The 14,024-nt window shown below is 40.5% G+C and overlaps 1 protein-coding gene and 1 pseudogene across 1 annotated transcript in view; one reads left to right on the top strand and one right to left on the bottom strand.

Annotated features, from left to right (window-relative positions):
* Positions 1 to 14,024, bottom strand: part of FAM19A4 (family with sequence similarity 19 (chemokine (C-C motif)-like), member A4) — a 326,370-nt gene that overhangs the window by 25,758 nt on the left and 286,588 nt on the right. The window lies entirely within an intron of this gene.
* Positions 5,776 to 14,024, top strand: part of LOC102829980 — a 10,109-nt pseudogene continuing 1,860 nt past the window's right edge.

Below are 14,024 nucleotides of genomic sequence, written 5' to 3'. Positions count from 1 at the left end.
GGAAACCCTGTACAGGGTCGCTATGAGTCGGAACCGACTCCACGGCATATAACAACAACAATAACTTTTTGAAGCCCCCTCATTCTTTCAAATTAATATGAACGTCAGATTTAGAATAATGCTAAATCTGTGGTGTACAAAATAATGGCTTTCTAGTGTCACGTTTGTGTCTGGTGTGGTGCTGTAGGTATAAGCATTGGCCAGCTAACCATACAGTAGCAGTTCAAACCCAGCAGCTAGCTACTCCTCAGAAACCTAAGCGTGGCTATGAATTGGAACTGACTCAAAGTCTCCTAACAACAAGAGTGTCACATCGTGGTTGTGTTATGTTACATCGTACTGCCCTACACTAATTGAATGCAAAGATAAATTTTTGGATGATTATTATAACTTTGTAGAAGCAAGAGTGAGCTAAGTTCAGCCTTTCTTGGAATCATTCTCAAGGCTGGACCTGAGTAAATATTTCCACATTCTACTCAAACGTCAGTTCTAGGATGGTAGCATCTGATGGTTATGTGTTGGTATGGATTGAACTGTGTGTCCCCAAAACATATGTCAAGGTCCTCACTCAGGTATCTGTGAATGGAACCCTGTTTGGAATTCCAGGTCTCTCTTGTTAAGTTAATGCTGTCATACCGGGATGGGGTTGGGTTCTAAACCTAATCTCTCTTGAGTAGTGTCTTACAAGAGAACAGAACAGACACTGAGAGAAATAACACACAGAGAGAAGAGACCATGTTAATATCTGTCAACAAATCCAGGGCTACCAGCAAGGTATGACCATTCCTTAGAGCTTATACCATGATTTGGACTTTCAGCCCCCAATACTGTGAGATATGAATTCCTGTTCTTTGAAGTCATTTACTTTTTGGTACTGATATTATATAGTTGTTGTTGTTGTTAGGTGCCATCAAGTCGGTTCTGACCCATAGTGATCCTGTATACAGTTTCCAAGGAGGGGCTGGTGAGCTTGAACTGCCAACCTTGTGATTCAAACTGATGGTTTGTTGTTATTAAGTGTCGTCAAGTCAGTTCTGACCCATAGTGACCCTGTATAGGGTTTCCAAGGAGAGGCTGGTGAGTTTGAACTGCCAACCTTGCAGCTCAAACTGACTTTGCAGTCCAGTGCATTAACCCACAGCGCCACACCAGAACTCCAAACTGATGGTTTGTGGTTGTTGTTAAATGCCTTAGAGTAGATTCCAACCCATAGCAACCCTGTATAGGGTTTCTAAGGAGCAGCTGGTGAGCTTGAACCACACACTTTGCAGTTCAAACAACTTTGTTGTCTGACGAATTCGCCCACAGCACTAGGTAAATAAAATACATGGTAACTATAGTAGCCAGCCTTGAAGGGAATCCCTCGTGTTCATTCATCTTTGTGTAGCCCCTTCCTACGCTGTACCAGGGTTAGTCTGTATGACCAGTAGCATATGGCAGAAGGGGTGGCATGTCACTGCCAAGATTAGGTGGCCAACATCTTGGGTGCTGCTCTTGTTCCCTCTCAGATCACTGATTCTAGGGAAGCCTTGCATGAGCAGCCCTATGGGAAGGTCACTGTAGTGAGCACCGGAAGTTTCCTTCAGCAGTCAAGAAGCCTTCTCGTGCAGATCACTCCCAGAGTGAACTAGGGTTGGTGTGTGTAAAACAGCAATATGGCAACAGTAGAGAGGGCATGTCACTTCCAAAATTACATTATAAAAGAGAGCTATGCCTGTTATTTCTCTATCTCTGGAGGAAACCAAGTCATGAGGAGCCCTCTGAAGAGACCCCTATGATACAGATCTACTGTCACTCAGTCTACAAGTAAATCAGGAAACATCCTTCAGTCTCAATTAAATCTTCAGAGCTCACAGTCCTGGCCAACACTGGAACTAGAATCTCATGAGAGACCCGAAGCATAACTACTTAGCTAAGCCACTCCGAGATTCGTGACCCCAGGAACTCCATGTAAGAATGTATGTTTACTGTTTATAGTATGTATATTTTAGGACAATGTTATGCAACTATAAGACATAATTAGTATACCAGCTCTGGTTATACCAGGCTAGACGGATTACTTTTGCTCTGAGAGAAATAACGCAGACGAGATTGTAGAGGCAATGTTTAGACATTATTGAAAAATAACATTTTTGAATACTCTCCAGGCCCCTTATGATTTTCAGAAACATCTATTTACATATAAATCATTATATGGATTATAAACAATCTCATCTACTCATTAAAACTGGTTTCCCCAAAAATTCCCCGTGGTGAAGACTTTGCCGGGTTTATGTCACCTCGTGTGCTTCTACATGACAAAACTAGCTTAAAATATTCCATATTCAGACTTTTTGTCCATGCAGATAGTCCTTCCTCAAAATAACCTTTATATTATTCAGAATTTTTTTCTTGTCCTTCCCTGTCATATAACCTGTATGCTGCAGGAAGCAAAAATTGAGTTGCTGGAAAGCACAAAATACTAAGGCAAAGTTTCATTTGTAAAACACATAAAGGTAGAACCTGTGCCCAGAGAATCAAGCTACCAGCAAGAGAGAAAGTTGGCAATCAACTACTGAAGACGGCACAAATATGAAGTGATTGAAACTATAAACCTAATTAAATGCCTACAACAAGAGTGCTAATTTCCCACAGGACACTGTATACAATTGTAAAAAAAAATTAAGAGTAATTATAATGTTAGTAAAATAGTATCTGACTTCAGCACTGAGTAAGCAAGAAAGTGAGGCTTGGGAAGGATTGATGGAGATCCTTCCTTTGGTTTCTAATCTCAAAGAAGCACCTTTAGGTCAAACATTTCCCCAAAGCTAACGACTTGCTGGGTGAAGTGCTGGGATGAATTCATACATAATCATCAGTCAGTGTCTGCCCTCCCTGTTTGTCTTCATGCCTTAATTAGATTATTAAATAATCCTGGAGAATTCCTGATGGAGGCAGTACTAAATATGTTTTTAAAAAGAGAGAGAGAGAGAGAGAGATCTCCATCAACTTCTTAGAACATTCCAGAAGTGACACTGATGTCAATAATTTCATAGTTCACTGAGAACAGTGTTGCTAATTAGATAATCATGTGCGGTGGATTGAAGAATGCCTCCCAAAAATTTATGTCTGCTTGGAACCTCAGAAGGTCACCTAATTTGCAAGTACGGTCTTTGTAGATGTAGTTAGCTTAGGGTTTTAAGAAGAAATCATCCTGGAATATGATTTAGAGCCCACTTATGAAAAGAGGCAAAACACAAACACAGCAGAGAGCGATGCAGAGAAAAGAAGGCTACGTGGAGACACAGGCATGCATATGAGTGATGCATTTACAAGCCAAGGAGACCTTCTACCAGAAGGCTCCGGAAGGAACCAGCCAGGCCAAAACCTTGATGTCAGAGTTCTGGCTTCCAACACTTGAAGAGAATAAATGTCTATTGTTGTAAGTTGCGGATTTGTAGTAATTGGTTTTGGTACCCCTAGAAAATGATAATGCACAACACACATGACTTTTATTTTGTTATTCCAACTGAAAACTTGGGTTCACACTGCCTCTGTGTAGTCAATTTTCCTGGTTCAGGATTTTGTTGATTTATTTACCTACTTTTGTACTTCACTGATTTCAAGATACATACAAGGGGAATTCAAAATATTCTTGGGAAAAATCCATTCTCTTTCAATTCCAGTTTTTCAGGAACTTTCTGAAGTCCCTTTGTACTTTTTTCATCTTTTGACATACCAGGATGTGTTCCAACTGATAGAACTTACAAAGAGAAATGACTTTGCTGTATTACTGTTTCGTTGTTAAGTGTCATCTTTATTGTTACGTGCCTTTAAGTCATTTCTGATTCCAAGGAGCAACTGGTGGGTTTGAACCACCAACTTTGCAGTTAACAGTCCAGTGCTTATCCCAGAGCATCACACAACGACTCTGTTTCTTTATTAGGAATGTATAAGAGGAGTTCTGGTAGCCTTGTGGATTGGAAGCTGGGCTGCTAACACCAGTTTGTATCTACCAGATCCTCTACAGGTAAAAGATAAATTTCTGCTCTGGGAGCGTAGTGGTTACGAATCGGGCTGCGGATCAAGGTCAGCAGTTCGAAACTACCAGCTGCCTGTTGGAGAAAGATGAGGCTTTCTGCTCCCGTAAAGATTTATAGCCTTGGAAACCCTTTACAGGGTCGCTATGAGTTGGAACCGACTCCACGGCACATAACTACCACCACCACTAAAGATTTACAGCCTCAGAAACCCTATATAGGGTCACTATGAGTTTTGGAACTGACTTAATGGTACATAACCACCAAAAAAGAGAAATGTCTCTCGCAGAGATCTGGTAGCATGGTAGATTACAAATTGGTCTGCTAACCACGAGATCAGCAGTTTGAGTCTGACATTCGCTCATTGGGAGAAAGATGAGACTTTCTACTCCCAAAATGCTTTACACCCTAGGAAACCCTCCAGCAGGTTGCTATGAGTCAGAATCAATGAAGTGACAGTCAGTTAGATTTTGGCTTGGTTTTAGCTACAGCATACAGACACAGTTCTCTGTGTTTTATATATGGGGAAACAGAAGTGTTACTGGATCCCTTCCCACACTTCTGAAATTGTAATTCAGTTACATGTTTTCTTTAAAAAAAAAAAAAAAAAACTTCAACATATTTATATATAAGGTCTTTGGGCGGCACCAACAGTTTGCTATCAGATGGTAACCGGAATGCAGGCTGTTCAAACTCACCTAACAGTACCACATAACATAGAGGTCTGCCGATTTGCTTCTATAAAGATTACAGCCAAGAAAGCCTAGTGGCCCATTCTAGTCTGTGATACATGGGTATCCTAAGTCACTAAAACCACCACCACCAACTACAACAAAAACACTGGCATGAATGTCAGATGTAATGTGCCAAGTTTCCCACCTACCAGAAAAGATAATATACATACCACAAAGCATGGTGGTAATTTTATTACAAAACCGATAGCTTTGGAATTGCTGTAACAGGATTGATGAGCTTTACCTGGAGAATAAAACGCTTAAATTTTTTTCTGATTCTACTTGTGAGAAAATTCTCAAATAACAGGACCCATTTATTCCAGCGGAGCCAGAGCTTTCCATTGTAAAAGGGATAACACGTAAAATCACATCTAAAATAGAACTTTCTCTGTTAAAACTACTTGAAAGCTGACATAGAGAGAAGGCATTGGATGGAGTGACTGCCTTCGTGCTCTTATTTCCTCGGATTCTTTTCTTTTGTTCAAATCCTTTTTGCCTTTCTTCCTCCCGCCCAGCACTAGAAAATACACCCTCCAAGCGACGCCTTACATCTCAGTCATCTTCTTAGACAGCATTTATTTCATCTAAGTGTGGGTTTTTTTTTTTTATATAGCATTCTTTCTTTTTCTCTGGGAGCAGGAGCGAGGAAAGAGAAATCTGGTTCAATTATTTCATGAAATTAAAAGCCAAAAATGAGGTCATGGCTAGCCACTGCCTTTGGCAAATACGTTCAGTATTCTCAACTGTGCTTTCTTTACAATTTTCAATTTTCTCCCCTAAACCAACCCCAATTTGGCTTAGGAGGGAAGGGGATATGCCGCCGGATTGAAATTAAGACTCAGAATCATGGTATCATAGGCTGGACCAACATGATGATTTCATTGTGGCAACAAATATTTACTGGGCCTCCTTTATATACATCGCCCTCTGCTGGGGGCTGAGGGTAGAGCAGCGAAGAAGAAAGACACCTCTGGTCTCTGCAAGTAAAGATACTGAAAGGAAATAGTCACCATTTCTGTAAGATGGAAGAAGACTTAAACTTACCTGCTGGTAAGAGAGAAAGCACAGGACTTGTAATCAAGAGTTGAGCCGGAATGCCAGCTTCTGCACTTGGGCAATTCAATTGAGCTTCTCAATGTCACCGTTCTCACAGGTTAAGTTTTTGATAATCGGCTTTATAAGATTGTCATGAGATTTAAATGTAAGCACCTAATGAACATATAATGTAGTCCTGGTGTGGTGCCGTAGGATAAGCTCTGGACCTCAACAGTTCAGACTCACTCACCGCCCTTTGGAAACCGTAGGCAGGATCGCTGTGAGTTGGAAATGACTCAAAAGCACTTTGCAACTACAGTGAAGACAATATGGAGCCCTGATAAGTTGGTGATTAAGCTCTACGCTGCTAACCAGAAAGGCAGTTTGAACCCTGCAACTCCACAGGAGAATGATGTGACCGTGTACATCTGTTAAGATTCCAGCCTCGGAGAGCCTATAGGGAAATTCTACTCTGTCCTAGGAGTTGTTATTAGTTGGGACTGATCTGAGGGCACTGGGTTTGGCTTCTTGGTACTAACTGTTCTGTCAAGAATTGGACTTAAAAAGCAGTTTGTTATACACACATTCATAAAGAGAGGCTTTTTAAGAAACATGAGGAACTCCAAAAACTTTAGTTGTTTTCTATTTGCATGATCATGTTTCTGGTAGGAGCTCTTGAGGTGTTATAGGACAGGCACTGGACTGCTAAACATAAGGTCGACAGTTGAAGCACACCTAAGAGAAAGGTAAGGTTGTCTCCTTGGTATAGACTGACAGCCTTGGGAACCCTATATAGGGGCACTATGAGTAGGAATCGACTTGATAGCAGTGAGCTGGGGGTGGGGGCCCCCTTAATGGGAAACATTTCACCTTTTCAATTCATGAAATTATCATTTGTAAGTGACAGTTTAAGTAAATTCTTATGAAACTTTAGGTCCACTAAAAAGTACATGATACTCCAGTTTAGCATTTGAAAGTTGTTGTTGTTGTCAGGTTCCATCGAGTCGGAACCAACTCATAGCGACCCCATGCACAGCAGAACGAAACAATGTCCGATCCTGGGCCAACCTCACTCCTGCTGCCACACTTGAGTCCATCAATGATGCCACCTGGCCAATCCATCTCGTTAGAGGTCTTCCGCTTTTTCTCTGACCCTCATCTTACCAAGCATGACATCCTTCTCCAACGATTGTTTCCTCTGGACAATATGTCCAAAGTAGGAGAGATGAAGCTTAGCCATCCTGGCCTCCAAGGAGCACTCTGGTTGCACTTCTTCCAAAACAGATCTATTGGTTCTTTTGGCAGTCCATGGCACTTTCAGTATTCTCCTCCAACACCACAACTCAAAGGCATCAATTCTTCTACGATCTTCCTTATTTGAAAGTATATGTTATTAATTGACTCAGCTTTTATAAGTAGAATGCTAGCTATTTCTAGTTCATATAAAAAGATCTTCAAAACTTTTATGGAAAAATTCTATTACCTTTTCATTTCATTTTCTCACAAACTTCTTGAAGTCCCTTGTATATGTGATTTGCCACTTACTTTTTTAAAAACTTCAAAAACTCTAGATAGGCATATATATATACATATATTGTTGTTGATAAGTGCTGTCGAGTTGGTTCCGACCCATAGTGACCCTGAACAGGATTTCCGAGGCTGTAAATCTTTATATATATATATATCTGGTAGTGTAGCGGTTACGTATCAGGCTGCGAACCTCAAGGTCAGCAGTTTGAAACTACCAGCTGTTCCATGGGAGAAAGATGAGGCTTTCTGCTCCCATAAAGATAATACAGCCTTGGAAACCCTGCGCGGGGTCGCTATGGGTCAGAATAGACTCAACAGCACTTAACAACAACAACACACACATATATATTTAGGTTAATATCTCCATTATTGTACAATGTGAACAGATGGTTAGTCTAGTAAGAGATATACACATGCACACTGTATTGTTTTTATAAACTTGCTTTAGATTTGAAAAGTTTCCCAATAAAAAGTTGGGAGGAGGGAGGCATTAACTTGACAAGAAACAAGCAGTAGACACTAAAGGCTCCTATAGGAGACTGCATGAGTCCACAGGAAAAGCATGGGACTACAACCACAAGGTCAAAGGTTCTAGCCTACCAGCCGCTCTGTGGGGTAAAAATGAAACTTTTTGCTCTTGTGAGGATTTATAGCCTTGGAAACCCTATAAAGAGTTGCTATGTATGAGTTGGAACCATTCAACTCCACTTGACAACACTAGCCTGAGGCAGAACTGATGGCATTTAACAACAATAACTTCAGGGACAAATAGGGGGGCAAGGCATGGTGGCTCCCCAGGACATGCACTGGGCTGTGAACAACAAGGTCTGAAGGAGAAAGATGAGGTTCAGTTCCCACAAAGATTTACAGCCTTAGAAACTCTACAAGGTTGCTCTGAGTCTCATCTCCAATGAAACAAGTGGGCTCACTGGCTCTGTACGATGAGTATCCGACTGTGAAGAGCAAGCTCAGCAGTTGGAGCCCACCAGCCGCTGTGCTGGAGAGAGATGAGGCTTTCTGATTCTGTAAAGGTGTATGCCCTTGGGAACTCTAGAAGAAGTAGATATAAGTCAGAATGGATTCAACAGCACTTCACAACAACAATGAGATAAGGCAAGACTCCCATCCCTGGACAATTTCATTGCATTGAACTCTCCAGTTCCTGTTTCTCTGAAAACTAGTTTTACTAGTTGAATAAGGAGACCTGGAGTGGTGCTGTAGGATAATCACTGGAATACTAAGCTCAAGGTTGGTGGTTTAAACCCACAAGGTGCTCTTCAGAAACCCTAAACCAGTTCGCTTTGAGTTGGAAACGACTTGATGGGGGATAGAAAACCAAATGAAGTACCTGCCTAGATCGAGGCCAGAGAGCTTGCCACCTCCGTCAGAAAGAGCACCTTTCTCCTACCAGGAGAACATAATTGCAGAGACATAGAAGAGATGGCAAAAACCTCTCCAGTCAGAGGCAACTAATGAAGCCGAGAACTGGCACCTCCTTTTTTGGCTCCAGCCACACACAACACCCCTTTACTAGCATTCCTGCAAAAGCAGAGGAGACACCTAAGCGTACGTTTCATCAAAAGAAAAAGAACAAAAGGGCTAGTGAAATTACCCATATTCAATTTCAGAGAGCCTTTTACAAAGATGAATATATATTAAATGTAGAGTACAGCCAAATGGAGAGTCCAATGAAAAAAGCACACAAAAGGATATGTTTCAGTCTTGTAAGTCCCTTCAATCAGTGTCTGCATTTGTGACTTCTATGCTACTTCACACACAGGTGGATAGATTTCTTATTCAGTCTTCTATTAAATTTGTATGCAGAACAATTTCAATAGAAAAATAATCTAGGTACCTCTAATGTAGAAATTGGCAATAAGCTTCCATTTGTACATGTAAAATTTAAAAATATATCCATATTTTTAACATTTTCCCTTAGGAAATTTTGTTCTATTTTATGTCTAAATAAAATAGTGTCTGGCACTAAAATGTGTAAGTGTCTTTTTTTTATCCTCAGTACTATTTTCAATGTTGTTTGAAATCTGTCAAACGTTTTTGCTGGTAAGTTGTACATGTCATAAATTATCTAAGCCCACAGTTAAAGTATGAGACTTCTACCATGATGTGGCCACATGGACCTCTACTTACTTAGTAGCTAGCAGTGTCCATTTTCAATGGTTTTGGGTTTTTTTTTTAATGTATTCCATTTACAAATGACAAAATAACCATTTCTGTTTATCTCAGCTTTTTCCTAAGATCCCACTGAAACTACAGTGAAGGAATACAACAGATCCAAATGCACACGAGCAAAGTCTAAAATGGAGGCATCAGCATTCCCGAGACACTGAATAGACTTGTGCGGGATGGAAAGCAGGTGGCTTGTGAGTGACTGATCTACGTTGGCAGAAGTGGATACTGAGAGGCAAAGGTTGGTACACTTCCATGGACCTCAGCTGGGCTGGAGATTCAAGTCTCAATTGGTCATCAGTGAACTCTAAATAAAGTCTACAAGTCACAAATTCCTATCCATAGTCAAAGATTGCAATATTCCATTAAGGATGTACAATTGAGGAAAGTCTCCAACATGAGACACCAGAAGAAACAACCAGGGAAAAAATATTAACTAGAGGTTGGAGAACGAATAAAAGGAACAGAAGAATGGAGGCTGCTAACAGCAGTAATACAGAGAAGGAGGAGATTTTACACTTCTTATATGCTTATAGTCCATGTGATGAACACAGCAACAAGACATATTCCTGTACATAAGGCCTGAGCACTGGACACTAACCCCATGGTGGGAGATTTAAACCCACCAGTGACTCCTTGGAAACCCTACAGAGGGTCTCTATGCTCAGAACTGACTCATAAGCACTCAACACCAACAGCAGCATGTAATGTTGTTGCTGTTAAATGCCATCAAGTCGGTCCCAGCTCATAGCAACCTTGTCTAGGGTTTCCATAGAGCAGTTGGTGAGTTTAACCTTCCAACCTTGTGGGTCACAGTCCAGTGCAATATTTAGTGTTTGTTGCTGTTAAGTGCCGTAGAGCCAACCTGCAGTTCAAACAGCCCACTGTCCTGCAATACATACTGGTGGTGGTTGTGTATTGGTGGTGGTCGTGGAGTAGGATCTGACTCATAGTGACCCTGGACAGAGTTTCCGAAGCTACAAATCTATATGGGAACAGAAAGCCTCATCTTTCTCCTGTGGAACAACCAGTAATTTCGAACTGCTGACCTTGAGATTACCAGCCCAATTCATAACCACTCGCTACCAGAGCTCCCCTGGCAATATATACTGTTGTTGTTGTTGAGTGCCGTCAAGTTGGTTCCAACCTACAGCAACACAGTATAGGGTTTCCAAGGAGCAGCTGGTGAGCCTGAACCACCGACTTTACAGATCAAACCAACTTTGCAGGCCAGAACATTAACCCACAGTGCCACACCCAGACTCTGCAATATATATGTATTAGGAGGCTTTAAAATTTTCATGGAAAATAGGAATTTTCCAAATTGTTAGAAGTCCTTTCATATACTTAAATACTTGTATTAATATGTATTGTTGTTGCTGAGTGCCATCGTGTTAGTTCCAACTCACAGCAACCCTGTATAGGGTTTTCAAGGAGAAGGTGGTGGGTTGAATTGATAAATTTGCGATTTCCAAGGCCATAAATCTTTATAGGAGCAGACAGTCTCATCTTTCTCCCATGGAGCAATTGGTACATTTGAACTGTTGACCTTGTAGTTAACAGCTCAGTTCATAATTCATTACCCATGTGGCGCTGTAGGATCAGCACTGGACTGCAAGCCACAAGATAAACAGTTCAAACCCACTAGTTGCTCCTCAGAAACCCTATAATGGTTCACTATGAGTCGGAATCAACTCTATGACATTTAACAACAACAACAACAAAACCAGGGCTCCTTAGGTGCTATCAAGCAGGTTTCGACTCATAGTAACTCTGTGCACAACAAAATGAAACACCACCTAGTCCCTCACTATCCTCAACTGTTAGGTTGCTGCCACTGTCTCAATCCTTGTAGGATTTTCCTCTTTTTCAATGACCCTCTTATTTTTCTAAGCATGATGTCCTTAGAAGTCTCTCCATTCTTACTTCTAAGGAACACCCTGATTGCAGTTCTTCCAAGACAGATTTGTTCGTTCTTCTGGTAGTTCATGATAATGTCAACATTCTTAGCCAACACCATGATTCAAAGGCTTCATTTCTTCTAAGGTCTTCCTTATTCACTGTCCAACTCTCACATGCATATGAGATGACTGAAAAAAACCATGGCATGAGTCAGGTATTTTAGTCCTCACAGTGACATCTTAACTCGTTAATATCTTAAAGAGATCTGATGCATCAGATTCGCCCAGGTCCTTTGACATCTTTGTTGTGGCTTCCATATGCACTGATTGTGAATCCAAGTAAAATTAAATCTTTGACAACTTCAATCTTTTCTCCATTTATCAAGATGCTGTTTACTGATATAGTTGTGAGGATTTTTGTTTTCTTTACACTAAGTTGTAATCCATACTGAGGCCATCTTTTTTAAATCTTCATCAGCAAGTGATTCAAGTCCTCTTCACTTTCAGAAAGGAAGGTTGTATCATCTGCCTGATGGAGGTTGTTAATGAGCATTCCTCCAATCTGGGTGCCAAGTTCTTCTTCACATAATCCTGCTTCTTGAATTATTTGCTCAGTATACAGACTGAATAAATATGGTCAAAGGATACAACTATGGCACAAAACTTTCCTGACTTGAAACCACTCAGTATTCCCTTGTTCTGTTTGAACATTTGTTTCTTATTTTAAGCACAGGCTCCTCATGTGCACAATTAAGCATTCTGGAATACCCATTTTTTACAATGCTATAATCCATAAAGTCAATGCTTTTGCCTAGTTAGTAAGACACAAGTAAACAACTTTCTGTTAGTCTCTGCTTTCAGTTAAGATCCAACAGACATCGGCCATGCTATCCCTCGTTCCTTATCCTCTTCTGAATCTGATTTGAATTTCTGGCAGCTCTCTGTCTATATACTGCTGCAACCGTTTTTGAATGATCTTCAGCAAAATTTTACAAAATATTAATGATATTGGTCAATGATTTTCTTCTTCTTTTGGATCACCTTTCTTTGGAATGGGCACAAATGTGGATCTCTTCCAGTCAGTCAGCAAGGTAGCTGTCTTCCAAGTTTCTTGGCACGGACTAGTGTCTTCAGGAGTGCATCCATCCAGTTGTTGAAACATTTTAGTTGGTGCTCCATCAATTCCTGGAGCCTTTTCACTAACACTTTCAGTACAGCTTGGACTTCTTCCTTCAACGCTATTGGTTCTTAATCATATGCTCCCTCCTGTCATTGGTTGAAGGTCAACAAATCATTTTGGTACAGTGACTGTATGTATTCCTTCCATCTTCTTTTCATGCTTCCTGTATCATTCAATATGTTGCTTGCCAGTTAGTGGTCCAGTGCTTATCCTGGACTATAGGTGAATGAAAAATGGAAATAAAATAATAAAATATAAAGGCTATAAAAAATCATGAGGTTTCAAAACAATTTTTGTACATTTTATAGTAGGAAAGACCTTTCTATTCAAAACGTAAAACTAAGAGACAGAAAGGAAGATAATTATATAAGTCAGTATGTGATAAAGAATTTTCTATGTGGCAAAAACATACAAAAATAAGGAGAGTCAAAGAAATGAGTTCCACTTGTACTTAGGATATAGAAAGCTGTAAGAGAAAAGTCACTCCCACCCTAGCAATAAACAACAGATAACCTACAATATCATAACATTTGTAAGGCTGTAAGAGAGTCAAAAAAGCATTCAAGCAAACTAATTTCCAAAATATGACAAGTCGTTACGAAGCCCATAAGAAAAGGGAAAAGGCAGCTGCCACAAAAGTGGAGAGCAAGAAAACAAGTAACACCTGAACTATTTATCAAAGGCTGAATGTGATTTGGGAGTCCCAGACACAGGGGAATCCTATTCAGTCTTTCCCAACATCCTTCAGTGGATGTTCGTGAAAAAGATTAACGGCAGGACAGAACAGAGACATCTTTGGGGGCGGGGGAACAGGCATGCAGTGGGTGATCAGGCATGAAATGTACAAACTGTAATTTTAAAAAAAATGCTATGTAAAAGTTATATGTACCCAGGCAAAGGCCAGTGGTGACCACTGTCAGAGGGTACAAAACCTGACTATCTCATACTGACACCAGCCAAAACCTACCTGCCATTAGGGAAAAGAAAAACCCCACTTATCCCAGGATCCTGCAGTGTTACAGTGTTACAGTGTTTGTTACAGTGTTACAGTGTTGCAGTGTTACAGTGTTTATTACAGTGTTACAGTGTTACAGTGTTTGTTACAGTGTTACAGTGTTTGTTACAGTGTTACAGTGTTTGTTACAGTGTTACAGTGTTTGTTACACTGTTGGTTACACTGTTACAGTGTTTGTTACACTGTTACAGTGTTAGTTACACTGTTACAGTGTTTGTTACAGTGTTTGTTACACTGCTACAGTGTTACAGCATTACACGATTTCCTGCCCCTGGAGGATAGTAGGGGTGAGGAAGTGTACTCCAATTTCCCAACTCCATCCGTCCACAGACACAAGGGAACATTAGCTGTCATAGAGGAAGATAAAGAGTGTTAAGAAAGTCCCACTCCTAAAGCTCAGGCATATTTATTGTTGTTGTCAAG

Source organism: Chrysochloris asiatica, unplaced genomic scaffold, assembly GCF_000296735.1.
Source record: "Chrysochloris asiatica unplaced genomic scaffold, ChrAsi1.0 scaffold00080, whole genome shotgun sequence".
Classification (NCBI taxonomy): domain Eukaryota; kingdom Metazoa; phylum Chordata; class Mammalia; order Afrosoricida; family Chrysochloridae; genus Chrysochloris; species Chrysochloris asiatica.
The sequence above is the reverse complement of the archived record's forward strand: the minus strand, read 5'-3'. Positions and strand labels throughout refer to the sequence as shown.